The sequence below is a fragment of the Salvelinus namaycush genome, chromosome 9 (assembly GCF_016432855.1).
Source record: "Salvelinus namaycush isolate Seneca chromosome 9, SaNama_1.0, whole genome shotgun sequence".
Lineage (NCBI taxonomy): Eukaryota > Metazoa > Chordata > Actinopteri > Salmoniformes > Salmonidae > Salvelinus > Salvelinus namaycush.
In genome coordinates, this window is record NC_052315.1 from 34,600,552 (window position 1) to 34,614,910 (window position 14,359).

General features: G+C 45.4%; 1 protein-coding gene across 1 annotated transcript in view; it reads left to right on the plus strand.

The window, feature by feature from the left end:
- The window catches only part of LOC120053257 (SH3 and multiple ankyrin repeat domains protein 3-like), a 275,026-nt gene that overhangs the window by 197,925 nt on the left and 62,742 nt on the right, over positions 1-14,359 (plus strand). The gene's annotated exons all lie outside the window — the stretch shown is intronic.

The window sequence follows — 14,359 nt, forward strand, 5'->3', positions numbered from 1 at the left end:
ACTTCACCAGCATTGTCATGGGTTGAATCCTAACTAACGTGTGATGTCTACGCATAAATACCGTAATGATTTTGAGTTATGTGTTACGTGTGCATATCTCAAGCTATGATTCAGCCCTACAGGATGTCTATATATTCTGACTCATAATCCTAATGGTGCTGTGGTTACGGTGTCATGTGTGTGTCTTCTGTTCTCCATCCATGCCTCACTCCAGACTACGACTCTAATGACCTAGAAGGTAAAACGCTACAACATTCTTCAACATGACTGTCAGCCCGTCTCTCTCTCTCCCAATCACCTCTATATTCAAACCCACCCCTCTCCTTCCCCAGACAACTCTAGTGCTTGGTTGTTGGTTGAGGAGGGAGTGTGTGTATTCTACATGAGTTGCTGCCTATGTAAGTGCATGGTCCTCTATTGCCCAATCCCAAATGTACGCCTACCCCTTATGCACATTTGATAGGATTTGATATAGGTGGAGGTAATATGGTAACAGCCCCACTGAATGTGTCACCATATTGCTTATGTAGCAGATGAAGATCTGTGAAACTCACTCCTCAGCCTGAAGTGTCTGCGCTGCCGAATAGCTAGCGACTGGGTATAATGTTTCAGGAGGGCAGTCACGTGTGTTTGCGAGGCAGAGGTCCTGGGTTTGAGCCTTGGTGTGAGATGATTCAGGAGGAAGCGGTACATGCTAAGCAAGCAGTGCAATGTCCTTTTACACTTACACATCTCAAAGCCTGACAGATCTCAACAAGTGCATAGGGGTTAGGGGTTCAATAAAGTTTGGGCAAGAGCGTAACTCACTTCGTACTTCCTCTTCAGAGTGATTCTTCTTCCTGTGTGCGACGTAGTTTATCTTCCCTCTTCTACGCATGCCTACAGGATGAAATGTTTGTCACTGCTTTTACTCTCCTACAGGCTCTTAGACACATACACCTCTCCCCGACAGGCACAGATACCACACTTACCCCTTTGCTATATGGTCTAATACACTCCCACCCTTAGACTGTGTGTGTGTGTGTGTGTGTGTGTGTGTGTGTGTGTGTGTGTGTGTGTGTGTGTGTGTGTGTGTGTGTGTGTGTGTGTGTGTGTGTGTGTGTGTGTGTGTGTGTGTGTGATGAAAATTGTTGTTGTTTATGATACCTAAGCAGATGTTGTGCCAAACAACTGCGTCGTGAGTCATGACTATGAATAGAGGAACTCAGTGACCCAGTCTGATATGAGAACTGATATGTATAACGTTGACACAGATGTTATCACCCACAGAACTTTCCATTTCAGAGGAAAGAACACACACACACACACACACACACACACACACACACACACACACACACACACACACACACACACACACACACAATGTTATGCATTTTTCCTCTTTTACCATGCATTGTTCAAGGTTATTCACATAACCACAAACGTCAGAAATAATAGTGTATATTGTGTCTAAAACATAGTGTTCCATGACGGTACTGTTTTGAGAAATGGCCACTATGGTGTCCATGTCAATGGAACACCAGTCCTACCGTGGCAAGGCTATGTGAAACTTTCATGCCAGTGGACACTATGGTGAATACTGCAGGTTTGAATGAGAAAGATGACGATATACGTGGCATATGCTCTCACTTATGATTACAGTCCTGTGGCTCATGCTAGAACTGAACCTACAGCGGTGGAGTTGCCAGCACCACACTCAAGCCAACCGAGTCATCTGGCAGTGTTGTATAATACTGACCAACATGACTAACTGTACTTTCCACTTCCCTGTCCACTGTAGTTCATGGGTATAAGCTGTATCGAATGCCAATTAGAAGGCAAAAATATTTTTTCCACTCTTCAGTTTTGCTAGTTCCCAGCTGGTCTTGTTGTTGCTAGCCTGCAGTGACCAGTCCGCCTCACAGTGCATAGAGGGGGGTTGGGACTGGGAGAGGCCGTCTCTGTGGATGGATGATCTCCACTTTGATACATAATACATTCCATCTCATCTGCATTCATGAATGGATGAGTTGCTAATAGTTACAGGCCTCATTTACACTGGGGGACGAGAGGAGGTGAGGAGAGGAAGGAGAAAAGAGCAAGAGATTAAGCTTCTCTACCGTGCCATATTCTTGGGGAGAAAAACTTTGACAGAAGCCAGAGCACATGGCCAGTTTAGATGTGACGGTATGCCATGAAAGGAGAATCCCCCCCCCCCCCTAAGGTTGCTTTCTACCTTTTACAATGAGAAGGTAGTAAGAGTACTATACACTTTCAACATCAACGCCCTACTTCAACAAGCTTTATCTGTAAGAGCCTGGTTTTGTAGGATGGTGTCCCTGACATACTTTGTTGTTGAATCTCCATTAACTCAGTCACATCTCTTCTCCCTTGTGTTATACCCATATTCTTCTCTTGTCACTTTTCCATCCCTTTATCCTGTGACAACAGAGGAACACCTGTATGAGGAACTGAGAGGGGGTGAAACCAGCAGGCCTGCATTCTAACTCTCCTCTCATAGCCTACTGTGTGATTGTTAGCATACTGTAGCTAGCTAGCCTGCACCCTGTGGATTAGTATTGTGGCTAGGCTAACCCAGTCAGGTGTTTGGTGTATAGGTTCAGTTGAGGTGGTATTTTATGTAGTCTTTAGACCAGGGCTGTAATAAAACAGATTGTATGCATTATTGTGGTCTTGTCTTCCTCTCTGTACTGTAGAGAACAGTGTTTTTCAGGGATCAGAAGGTAAACACAGCTGTATAACTCTACAACCCCTGGGATATCTACTGTACAATAGAAACCCTTAGAGACGGTTTCCCAGTCACAGATTAAGCTTATTCCACAACTAGGCTTCATCTGTGTCCTGAAAACCGGTCCTTAATGTTTAGGCGTAGTGGTAGAGGACAGTCATGGTTAGCACTGTGTTGTAGTTGGTGTGTGACCTGTTGTAGTTCTACTGTAATGTTTAAGTATATGAACAGCTTTGTACATCCTTCAGTGAAGTTTGTACATCCTTCAGTGAAGTTTTTGCATAGTCCGCGATGTCACATTTTCTAGCTTTCATTGTCTGTCTTGGTTTTATTGTCTTTCACCCGTTGTTAGTCTTTTATATGTATTGTATCTTCTCTCTACTCATAATGCTGTGTAGCTGACTCCCAATCTGATGAAGAATAGCTAGGTAAATTCCATTCCTCTCCATAATTTAGTCTACAGAAGGATAGTGACAATAGCCCACTGATGCACAGAGAGTCTATTGTAGCCTTCCTATATGTGTGTGTACCTCCACCACAGTGTGTGTGTGTGTGTGTGTGGGGGGGGGGGGGGGGGGGGGGTCCATTGTGTGTGTGTGTCTCGATCCATTGGATATGTTAGTGTTGACAATACCCCAGGGGCCTTCCATTCCCTCCACCTCTCTCTCTCTCTGATGTACTCAGATAGTATCACCAGGATGAACACCTCTCGATAGGCCACTTGCTGTCACTATGGAAACGGACAGAAACACTTCTCCTGAAACGTGGTCAAGCCCTTAGAGCACACACTCATTCACGTGCACACACACACACACACAAACACATGCACTCACCTAGGGCTCTGGCGGTCATGACATTTTGTCAGCTGGGGATTGTCATGCAAATAACTGCCAGTTTCACGGTAACTGACCTTTAATTAACATAAACACGTTTAATATCTCTTAGCTTCCACACATAGCCTACAAGCCACTGATGCAGACCTTTGGAACATCTACATTTTAAAGTCTAATAAATCCATTTAATATAGCCTACACCATCACAATAAATAGTAAGAAGAATACAATAGTAAGAATAATACAATAGTAAGAAGAATACAATTGAACATAACTGAATAAAATAGAATGGATATTTCCCCAAACGATTTTCGAGGGCGCTGCACATGCAGCTATTCTGTGGTGAGCGGTTAACAAAGAAACAGGCCCTCCTATATGCTTCATTTAGAGTTATTTATGTAACTTTAGTTGTGATACAAACATTAGGTTATCTAATTTTTTTTTAATACATTCTAAAGCTGCATGATTCAACTCTAATGATGATTTGAAAAAAGTGTCATGAAAGGCATGAGCTCTGCTGTTTCTTGTGCAGGCTGCACACACTTCGTCAGTCTCTCATTCACAGTTTGACAAGCGCTTGATAATATTCTTACCCATCAGACTTTTCTCAATTTAATCTTGTCTTTACATATACTAAATAATATGTGTGAAATCAGTTTGGATATAAAATGGGACATTATCATGCTCCTGTCGGAACAGAGGCAGGGGGAAAAATGCATGTAACCCGTATGCACTTAAATAGCGAATGGAGGACACTTTTCGAGCGGTTCATTTTCAGGCCAGCCAGGTAGGCTACTCCGGTTGTAAAGCGAAGCAATGTGCTTAAAATTAGGAACGTTTAGAAATATGTATAGTAGAGTTAGCCTATAGAAAGCTGATGGGATCCTCCTCTTTTTAATAGAGGCCATCTGTTTTCTCACGCAACTGCATAGCCTATAGAAATATTGTGCAACATGGGTTTATGGGCTCTCAAGTAGTGTTTGATTAGATTTTTTGATTGCATTCGCGTTAATGGCAGATTGATTAGAGTGCTGAGTACCAGGCCATTATCGAAGCCATTGGCCGTTAACAAGTTTGGTAGGCTACTAATGACCATCAGTGGCATCAGAGCACAATTTTGGAGAAGCCTAATTACCATGACTCCACGGTCACGTGGAATTTGACTGTGATCATGACTCGTGACTGCCGGTAATATGGTCACCGTAACAGCCCTACACTCACCTCACATATTGTACCATCTTAACACACATAAAGTACAAACACACACCAACATACCCCATTCCATTACAGGCTATTATGTCTCAACACACACACAAGCACACACACCTCTCGTCTGCATGCCATTGTAAATCTTCCAGACAGCCGTGAAAATCTAACCGGCACAAATAACGTTGAGATTAGACATTCACAAACATGATTAATGGTCTCAGGCCGCGCCCAGTGTGTGTGGAATATTAACATTGCTATGGCCTGTAGAGGATACCTGGAGCACACACACAAGCCGGTAGACACACACACAACCCGGTAGACACACACACACATACACACAAGCCGGTAGACACACACACACGGATAAAAAAAAGGCGTTACTAATGATCTGAAGGGGAATGCAGTGTGATTTAACCATTACTGCAGATATACAATTCCAGGCTCAAACCTTCCACTGGTGCTAATGCTTGGTAAACCAGGACCCTTTATGGCTCAGGGCTTCTCTATCATGTTGGCACAGTGTGTGTGTGTGTGTGTGTGTGTGTGTGTGTGTGTGTGTGTGTGTGTGTGTGTGTGTGTGTGTGTGTGTGTGTGTGTGTGTGTGTGTGTGTGTGTGTGTGTGTGTGTGTGTGTGTGTGTGTGTGTGTGTGTGCGCCTCTAGAGAAATTACAAAGTGACAGGGTAGAGTGGTCATAGTGACCTGAGGGGATAAAGTTTATTAAGATTCATGTGTGTGTGTGTTGATATCAGTTGGGTCAGTGGCCTGGGGGAAGGACGAGAGTGTCACAGCTGTCCAATCAGAGACGCAGCAGGTAGCAAAAACCCGGCCACGCCCACACCTGCACCCTGCAGACCACACCATCTGTCCCTCTATCACACACACACACACACACACACACACACACACACACACACACACACACACACACACACACACACACACACACACACTAACAAACACAGCAGAACCAGCAGTCAATAATGATTATGAATACAGATCAGGAACTGGAGTGAAAGCTTCCTGACATACAGGATTGCGCCATAACCATTAGGCACAGATTGTGTGTGTGTGTGTGTGTGTTGTACAGTTTGTGTGTGTGTGTGTGTGTGTGTGGATCCATGCATTTCACAAGTGAAGTGTTCCACCATGTGTTTTTTCAGAGGGTGTACTCTACCTAGTTTTTTCAGAGGGTGTACTCTACCTAGTTTTTTCAGAGGGTGTACTCTACCTAGTTTTTTCAGAGGGTGTACTCTACCTAGTTTTTTCAGAGGGTGTACTCTACCTAGTTTTTTCAGAGGGTGTACTCTACCTAGTTTTTTCAGAGGGTGTACTCTACCTAGTTTTTTCAGAGGGTGTATTCTACCTAGTTTTTTCAGAGGGTGTACTCTACCTAATTTAAGCCTCAGTGCCTGCATGTGTGTGTATTCATGCCCAGATAGTGAGCCGTATCAAGGAAAGGGGATACCTAGGCAGTTGTACAACTGAATGCCTTCAACTGAAATGTGTCTTCTGCATTTAACCCAACCCCTCTGAATCCGAGAGGTGCGGGGGGCTGCCTTAATCGACACCTACGGCATCGGCGCCCAGGGAACAGTGGGTTAACTGCCTTGATCAGGGGCAGAACAACAGATTTTTACCTTGTCAGCTCAGGGTTTCGATCCAGCAACCTTTCGGTTACTGGCCCAACGCTCCTACCCGCCGGATGGACACAGTGGGACTGTGAGATCCTGTAGTGTCTCCATATGGTCTTGCCCTGTGTCAGCCCTGCCCTGCCACTGTTACTGTGACACTGTGTATCACTGAGTGTGTGAATGTGTGTTTGAGATGCACACACACACGTCACACGTGCTGATACGATGTGTTGCGATTCTCACAATTCTACATGTACTACGATTCGATGCTCCAAACATATTAATCACCATATGTCTGCTGCAGAGGGACAAGATGAAGCCATGAGAACTAGTTTTAATCAGTCATGGTAATAAAAGCAAAGAAAGCTAATTGGCTCACTATTTAAAAATACTGGAGATGTGGTGCAGGTAGAGCTGACTAGCGCAAAAATAATATTGCGATATGCGGTCAAAAATAAAATCCTGATATGTAACTGTATCGATTTTTGCCCCATCACTAATATTGACAGTCAATTTCAGTATGTGTGTTTACTGTGGGCAACAGTCTTGCTCATTAAGGTCCTGTATCACAGAGTAAACACCATTAATCAACACCTACTAACAACCACACATGCACACACACATGCACTCACACACACACACAGATCTATGACTGATCAACAAACATTCTGTCAGCGATATTAACGGTCAATATGTAATCACTCAACACTCAATCTCTATCAAACCCTGGTCTTTTAAACCTGATAATATGAAGGGGTTCATTCTTTTTGCCTGTTTTTTTTCCACAGCCAGGCTGTGCAGCAAGAAGGTACACCCACATCGAATGAGCTTGTGAGTGTATTAAGGTGAACGATAGACAGGAAAGGTAGGAGGTATTAGGTAGCCTGCCTGGTCTATTTTTGTCTTCACCTGGGGGCCTATAGAAATGGGGAGAAGGAGAAGAAGAAAGAGAATACATTAAATAGAGGGAGAGAATGAAACCCAAAGAGTTTTGCTTATCCCTTCAAGGTTGGGATCCCTCTGAGTCATAGTTGGAGTTTTCCACCCCCACTACTCTCACACCTTAGTCATTAAACAGACGCTCTTGTCCAGAGGGACTTACAGGAGCAATAAAGGTTAAGTGTCTTGCTTAAGGGTTCATTGACATATTTTTCACCTAGTTTGCTCAGGATTTGAACCAGTGGCCTTTTGTTTACTGGCCCAACACTCTTACCCACTAGGCTACCTGCCGGTCCCTTCTTCTGCTCCACCTGCTCTCATTCTATACCTGACTTCGCTGTCATTAATATATATAAAGCTCCCTTTTTCATACACTCTCTCTCTTCCTCGACTGAATCGTCTTATCACTCACTCTCTCTTTCCCTCCCTTACTGTGGGTTTGTGTTGAATACAGATGAGGTAGGGACTGCGCCACTCCCCAGCCCTCTCTGAGCTGAAGGAGCCCTGAGAGCACACACCACACACACACACACACACACAAACAAACAGGGCCCCAGTCTCAGGGAAGCGTGACTATCCTTCCCTCCATTCACTTATTCACTCCCTCCTTCATCTACACTCGTCTGTGCCTCTGGGGTCCACTCCGCTCCTCCATTCCTTCTTCATTCCCCCTTCACTCTCCTCTCCTCACCTCTAATCTATCTCTTTCTATTCCTCCTCTCCTCTCTTCCCCTATACTTGTGGTAAGATGAGAGCTATTAGTGTCATATACCCTGCTTTATCTGGCAATTAATGAACAAATTATGTTCACTGCATTCTGGGATATATAGTTGAATATCCTTGAGACTTGCATCCCAAGTGTGTGTGTGTGTGTGTGTGTGTGTGTGTGTGTGTGTGTGTGTGTGTGTGTGTGTGTGTGTGTGTGTGTGTGTGTGTGTGTGTGTGTGTGTGTGTGTGTGTGTGTGTGTGTGTGTGTGTGTGTGTGTGTGTGTGTGTGCGTGCTCTCTCTCTATTAAAGCATATTGAAAAGAGGTTTAGTAAAGCATGCAGGGCTCCAAATCTATTAACAACTGCACTTTGGTTATTGGAATGCTCCCTGTACATACACACAAAATCATATGCCTGGGTGTCATATGACACCCACAGCAGCTCCACACATCTGTAATATTTTCTGTTTGTAATGATAAATTACTGTATATACATCTAATTTGCTCTTAGTATTCTTACAGCACACACACCCTCATTTTACCAGGTAAGTTGACTGAGAACACATTCTCATTTACAGCAACAACCTGGGGAATAGTTACAGTGGAGAGGAAGGGGGAAGAATGAGACAATTGGAAGCTGAGGATGATTAGGTGACCATGATGGCCGGAACACTGGGGTTAACATCCCTACTCTTACGATAAGTGCCATGGGATCTTTAGTGACCACAGAGAGTCAGGACACCTGTATAATGGCACATATTAAAGACAGCAATGTCCCCAATCACTGCCCTGGGGCATTGGGATATTTCTTTAGACCAGAGGAAAGAGTGCCTCCTATTGGCCCTCCAACACCTCTTCCAGCAGCATCTGGTCTCCAATCCAGGGACTGACCAGGACCAACCCTGCTTTGCTTCAGAAACAAGCCAGCAGTGGGATGCAGGGTGGTATGCTGCTGGCTTTCTCTCTGTGTGAATGCATATCGGCAGATGGCCATCTCCCAGTGTCTCAGCTGGTTCCTTTGTTGTGTGTTTCTGAAGGAGAGAGGAGAGTTTTTCTTAACAACCCCACTCACTCAGTCTGTCTCTGTCACCTTTCTCTCCTGTGTGTGTTTGTTTGTGTGTGAGTGAGAGAGATGTTAAGAGAAGAAAAAAAAAGCTGGACAACTTGTCTTTTGGGAGCATATGAGAGAGAGAGAGAGAGAGAGAGAGAGAGAGAGAGAGAGAGAGAGAGAGAGAGAGAGAGAGAGAGAGAGAGAGAGAGAGAGAGCGAGAGCGAGAGCGAGAGAGAGAGAGAGAGAGAGAGAGAGAGAGAGAGAGAGAGAGAGAATCAAGTTTAGTGTGTGGAGGGAGAGGAAATAGCTAGGCTGAAATTAAAATGAGCTCAGTCGGTCGTCTCACACACACACAGTTGGGATACAGTGGAGCTTGAAGGCAGGGCAGAGTGTGTGTGGAGTATAAATAGCTCTGCATTGCCACTGATGCTATTTCTGGACCAGGCATCGTGACTGACTCAACCGTAGGCAACCTCAGACGGGACACTGACACACACTTTGTACAGCACACACACTCATGCACGCTTGCACACACACTAAGTTCCTCGGTGTCCAAATCTCTAAGGACTTAAAATTGTCCAAACATACATTAACAGTTGTGAAGAAGGTGCGACAGTGGCTCTTCCCCATCAAGATATTTGGCATGGGCCCTCAAATCCTCAAACAGTTCTACAGCTACACCATTGAGAGCATCTTGACTGGCTGCATCACCGCTTGGTCTCGATCGCATGGCGCTACAGAGGATGGTGCGGTCAGCCCAGTACATCACTGGGGCCGAGCTCCCCATCATCCAGGACCTCTATATCAGGGGATGTGAAAGGAACGCCCAGAAAATTGTTTAAGACACCAGCCACCCAAGCCATAGACTGTTCTCTCTGCTTCCACTCGGCAAGCGATACCGGAGCAACAAGTCTGACACCAACAGGCTCCTGAAAAGCTTCTATCCCCAAGTCAAAAGACTGCTAAAAAGTTAACTAAATGGCAACACGGACTATCTGAATTGACCTTTCAATGTTATTTTTTGCACTGACTATTCACACTCACTCGCTCTATGCACACTGACACTCCAACACACACACATTCATATATATATATAGCTACTAACACTGGAACTGACCCTGTATATAGTTACTGACCCTGGAACTGACCCTATATATAGCTACTGACCCTGGAACTGACCCTGTATATAGTTACTGACCCTGGAACTGACCCTGTATATAGTTACTGACCCTGGAACTGACCCTGTATATAGCTACTGACCCTGGAACTGACCCTATATATAGCTACTGACCCTGGAACTGACCCTGTATATAGTTACTGACCCTGGAACTGACCCTGTATATAGCTACTGACCCTGGAATTGACCCTGTATATAGCTACTGACCCTGGAACTGACCCTGTATATAGCTACTGACCCTGGAACTGACCCTGTATATAGCTACTGACCCTGGAACTGACCCTGTATATAGTTACTGACCCTGGAACTGACCCTGTATATAGCTACTGACCCTGGAACTGACCCTGTATATAGCTACTGACCCTGGAACTGACCCTGTATATAGCTACTGACCCTGGAACTGACCCTGTATATAGCTACTGACACTGGAACTGACCCTGTATATAGCTACTGACCCTGGAACTGACCCTGGAATTGACCCTGTATATAGCTACTGACCCTGGAACTGACCCTGTATATAGCTACTGACCCTGGAATTGACCCTGTATATAGCTACTGACCCTGGAATTGACCCTGTATATAACTACTGACCCTGGAATTGACCCTGTATATAGCTACTGACCCTGGAATTGACCCTGTATATAACTACTGACCCTGGAATTGACCCTGTATATAGCTACTGACCCTGGAACTGACCCTGTATATAGCTACTGACCCTGGAACTGACCCTGTATATAGCTACTGACCCTGTATATAGCTACTGACCCTGTATATGCTGTACTGTAGCTTACTTGCTTTCTTGTGTTCTTATTTCTTTTTCTTGTGTTTTTTTCTTCTACTTGACTTTTTTAATAGTAAACTGATATTGATTGCTGCATTGTTGGGAAAGAGCTTGCAAGAAAGGCATTTCACTGCAGTTGTGCACTTGACAGTACAACTTGAAATTTGAAACACACACAATCACTCACTACTACAATTACATACTATACCGACAAAGAAATGCATACAGACATGTATCCACACCACACTCAGATGCATCACCTTTCAACGATAGTTTGTGTTTTGATGAGGATTATTCCTCTGCTTTTGTATCCCTCCCTCATGCTCCTTTTCATTCTCTCCTCTCTCACCACCCCTTTATTTGTATTTGTCTTTCGTTCTCTCTCTCCCCCTCTTTGTCCATCCCCTGCGCATGATTACTGTATTAGTGTTTCATTAGGCCTGTCCATGTCTGCCACAGAAAATGTTTTGTGGATTTTGGAACAATAGCCATCCAGCTCACAGAGTCTATTGTTGCAGTGGAATGACTGGAGAACACACTGACTCTCAGAGGTGGAGTGACTCTGTTGAGTTCCCTACAAGAAACTCTTCCCATAGAATATGATGGGAACTATGATCAGTTAATGCAGGACTACAAACTGAAGATTAGTTGACTTACCCCCCTTTACTAAGTAAAATGTTTTGAGGCCCAGTTTAAAAAACTGAATAGCACATCTGTTATTGTTCCATGAGGTGACAGATACCCTGTTTTGTGACATCTGTCCTCTGTGTCGCCCACTGCTGTGTACCTGTAGAGGTGATTATAAGCCAGCATGAAGCCAGTGGTGCTGTAGTACTGTAGCTGTTGTTGTCCAGCGGTGCTGTAGTACTGTAGCTGTTGTTGTCCAGTGGTGCTGTAGTACTGTAGCTGTTGTTGTCCAGCGGTGCTGTAGTACTGTAGCTGTTGTTGTCCAGTGGTGCTGTAGTACTGTAGCTGTTGTTGTCCAGCGGTGCTGTAGTACTGTAGCTGTTGTTGTCCAGTGGTGCTGTAGTACTGTAGCTGTTGTTGTCCAGTGGTGCTGTAGTACTGTAGCTGTTGTTGTCCAGCGGTGCTGTAGTACTGTAGCTGTTGTTGTCCAGTGGTGCTGTAGTACTGTAGCTGTTGTTGTCCAGCGGTGCTGTAGTACTGTAGCTGTTGTTGTCCAGTGGTGCTGTAGTACTGTAGCTGTTGTTGTCCAGCGGTGCTGTAGTACTGTAGCTGTTGTTGTCCAGCGGTGCTGTAGTACTGTAGCTGTTGTTGTCCAGTGGTGCTGTAGTACTGTAGCTGTTGTTGTCCAGCGGTGCTGTAGTACTGTAGCTGTTGTTGTCCAGTGGTGCTGTAGTACTGTAGCTGTTGTTGTCCAGCGGTGCTGTAGTACTGTAGCTGTTGTTGTCCAGTGGTGCTGTAGTACTGTAGCTGTTGTTGTCCAGTGGTGCTGTAGTACTGTAGCTGTTGTTGTCCAGTGGTGCTGTAGTACTGTAGCTGTTGTTGTCCAGCGGTGCTGTAGTACTGTAGCTGTTGTTGTCCAGTGGTGCTGTAGTACTGTAGCTGTTGTTGTCCAGTGGTGCTGTAGTACTGTAGCTGTTGTTGTCCAGTGGTGCTGTAGTACTGTAGCTGTTGTTGTCCAGTGGTGCTGTAGTACTGTAGCTGTTGTTGTCCAGCGGTGCTGTAGTACTGTAGCTGTTGTTGTCCAGTGGTGCTGTAGGTCTGTAGCTGTTGTTGTCCAGTGGTGCTGTAGTACTGTAGCTGTTGTTGTCCAGTGGTGCTGTAGTACTGTAGCTGTTGTTGTCCAGCGGTGCTGTAGTACTGTAGCTGTTGTTGTCCAGTGGTGCTGTAGTACTGTAGCTGTTGTTGTCCAGCGGTGCTGTAGTACTGTAGCTGTTGTTGTCCAGTGGTGCTGTAGTACTGTAGCTGTTGTCCAGCGGTGCTGTAGTACTGTAGCTGTTGTTGTCCAGTGGTGCTGTAGTACTGTAGTACTGTAGCTGTTGTTGTCCAGTGGTGCTGTAGTACTGTAGCTGTTGTTGTCCAGTGGTGCTGTAGTACTGTAGCTGTTGTTGTCCAGTGGTGCTGTAGTACTGTAGCTGTTGTCCAGCGGTGCTGTAGTACTGTAGCTGTTGTTGTCCAGTGGTGCTGTAGTACTGTAGTACTGTAGCTGTTGTTGTCCAGTGGTGCTGTAGTACTGTAGCTGTTGTTGTCCAGTGGTGCTGTAGTACTGTAGCTGTTGTTGTCCAGTGGTGCTGTAGTACTGTAGCTGTTGTTGTCCAGTGGTGCTGTAGTACTGTAGCTGTTGTCCAGCGGTGCTGTAGTACTGTAGCTGTTGTTGTCCAGCGGTGCTGTAGTACTGTAGCTGTTGTTGTCCAGTGGTGCTGTAGTACTGTAGCTGTTGTTGTCCAGTGGTGCTGTAGTACTGTAGCTGTTGTTGTCCAGTGGTGCTGTAGTACTGTAGCTGTTGTTGTCCAGCGGTGCTGTAGTACTGTAGCTGTTGTTGTCCAGTGGTGCTGTAGTACTGTAGCTGTTGTTGTCCAGTGGTGCTGTAGTACTGTAGCTGTTGTTGTCCAGTGGTGCTGTAGTACTGTAGCTGTTGTTGTCCAGTGGTGCTGTAGTACTGTAGCTGTTGTTGTCCAGCGGTGCTGTAGTACTGTAGCTGTTGTTGTCCAGTGGTGCTGTAGGTCTGTAGCTGTTGTTGTCCAGTGGTGCTGTAGTACTGTAGCTGTTGTTGTCCAGTGGTGCTGTAGTACTGTAGCTGTTGTTGTCCAGCGGTGCTGTAGTACTGTAGCTGTTGTTGTCCAGTGGTGCTGTAGTACTGTAGCTGTTGTCCAGCGGTGCTGTAGTACTGTAGCTGTTGTTGTCCAGTGGTGCTGTAGTACTGTAGTACTGTAGCTGTTGTTGTCCAGTGGTGCTGTAGTACTGTAGCTGTTGTTGTCCAGTGGTGCTGTAGTACTGTAGCTGTTGTTGTCCAGTGGTGCTGTAGTACTGTAGCTGTTGTTGTCCAGTGGTGCTGTAGTACTGTAGCTGTTGTCCAGCGGTGCTGTAGTACTGTAGCTGTTGTTGTCCAGCGGTGCTGTAGTACTGTAGCTGTTGTTGTCCAGTGGTGCTGTAGTACTGTAGCTGTTGTTGTCCAGCGGTGCTGTAGTACTGTAGCTGTTGTTGTCCAGTGGTGCTGTAGTACTGTAGCTGTTGTCCAGTGGTGCTGTAGTACTGTAGCTGTTGTCCAGCGGTGCTGTAGTACTGTAGCTGTTGTTGTCCAGCGGTGCTGTAGTACTGTAGCTGTTGCTGTCCAG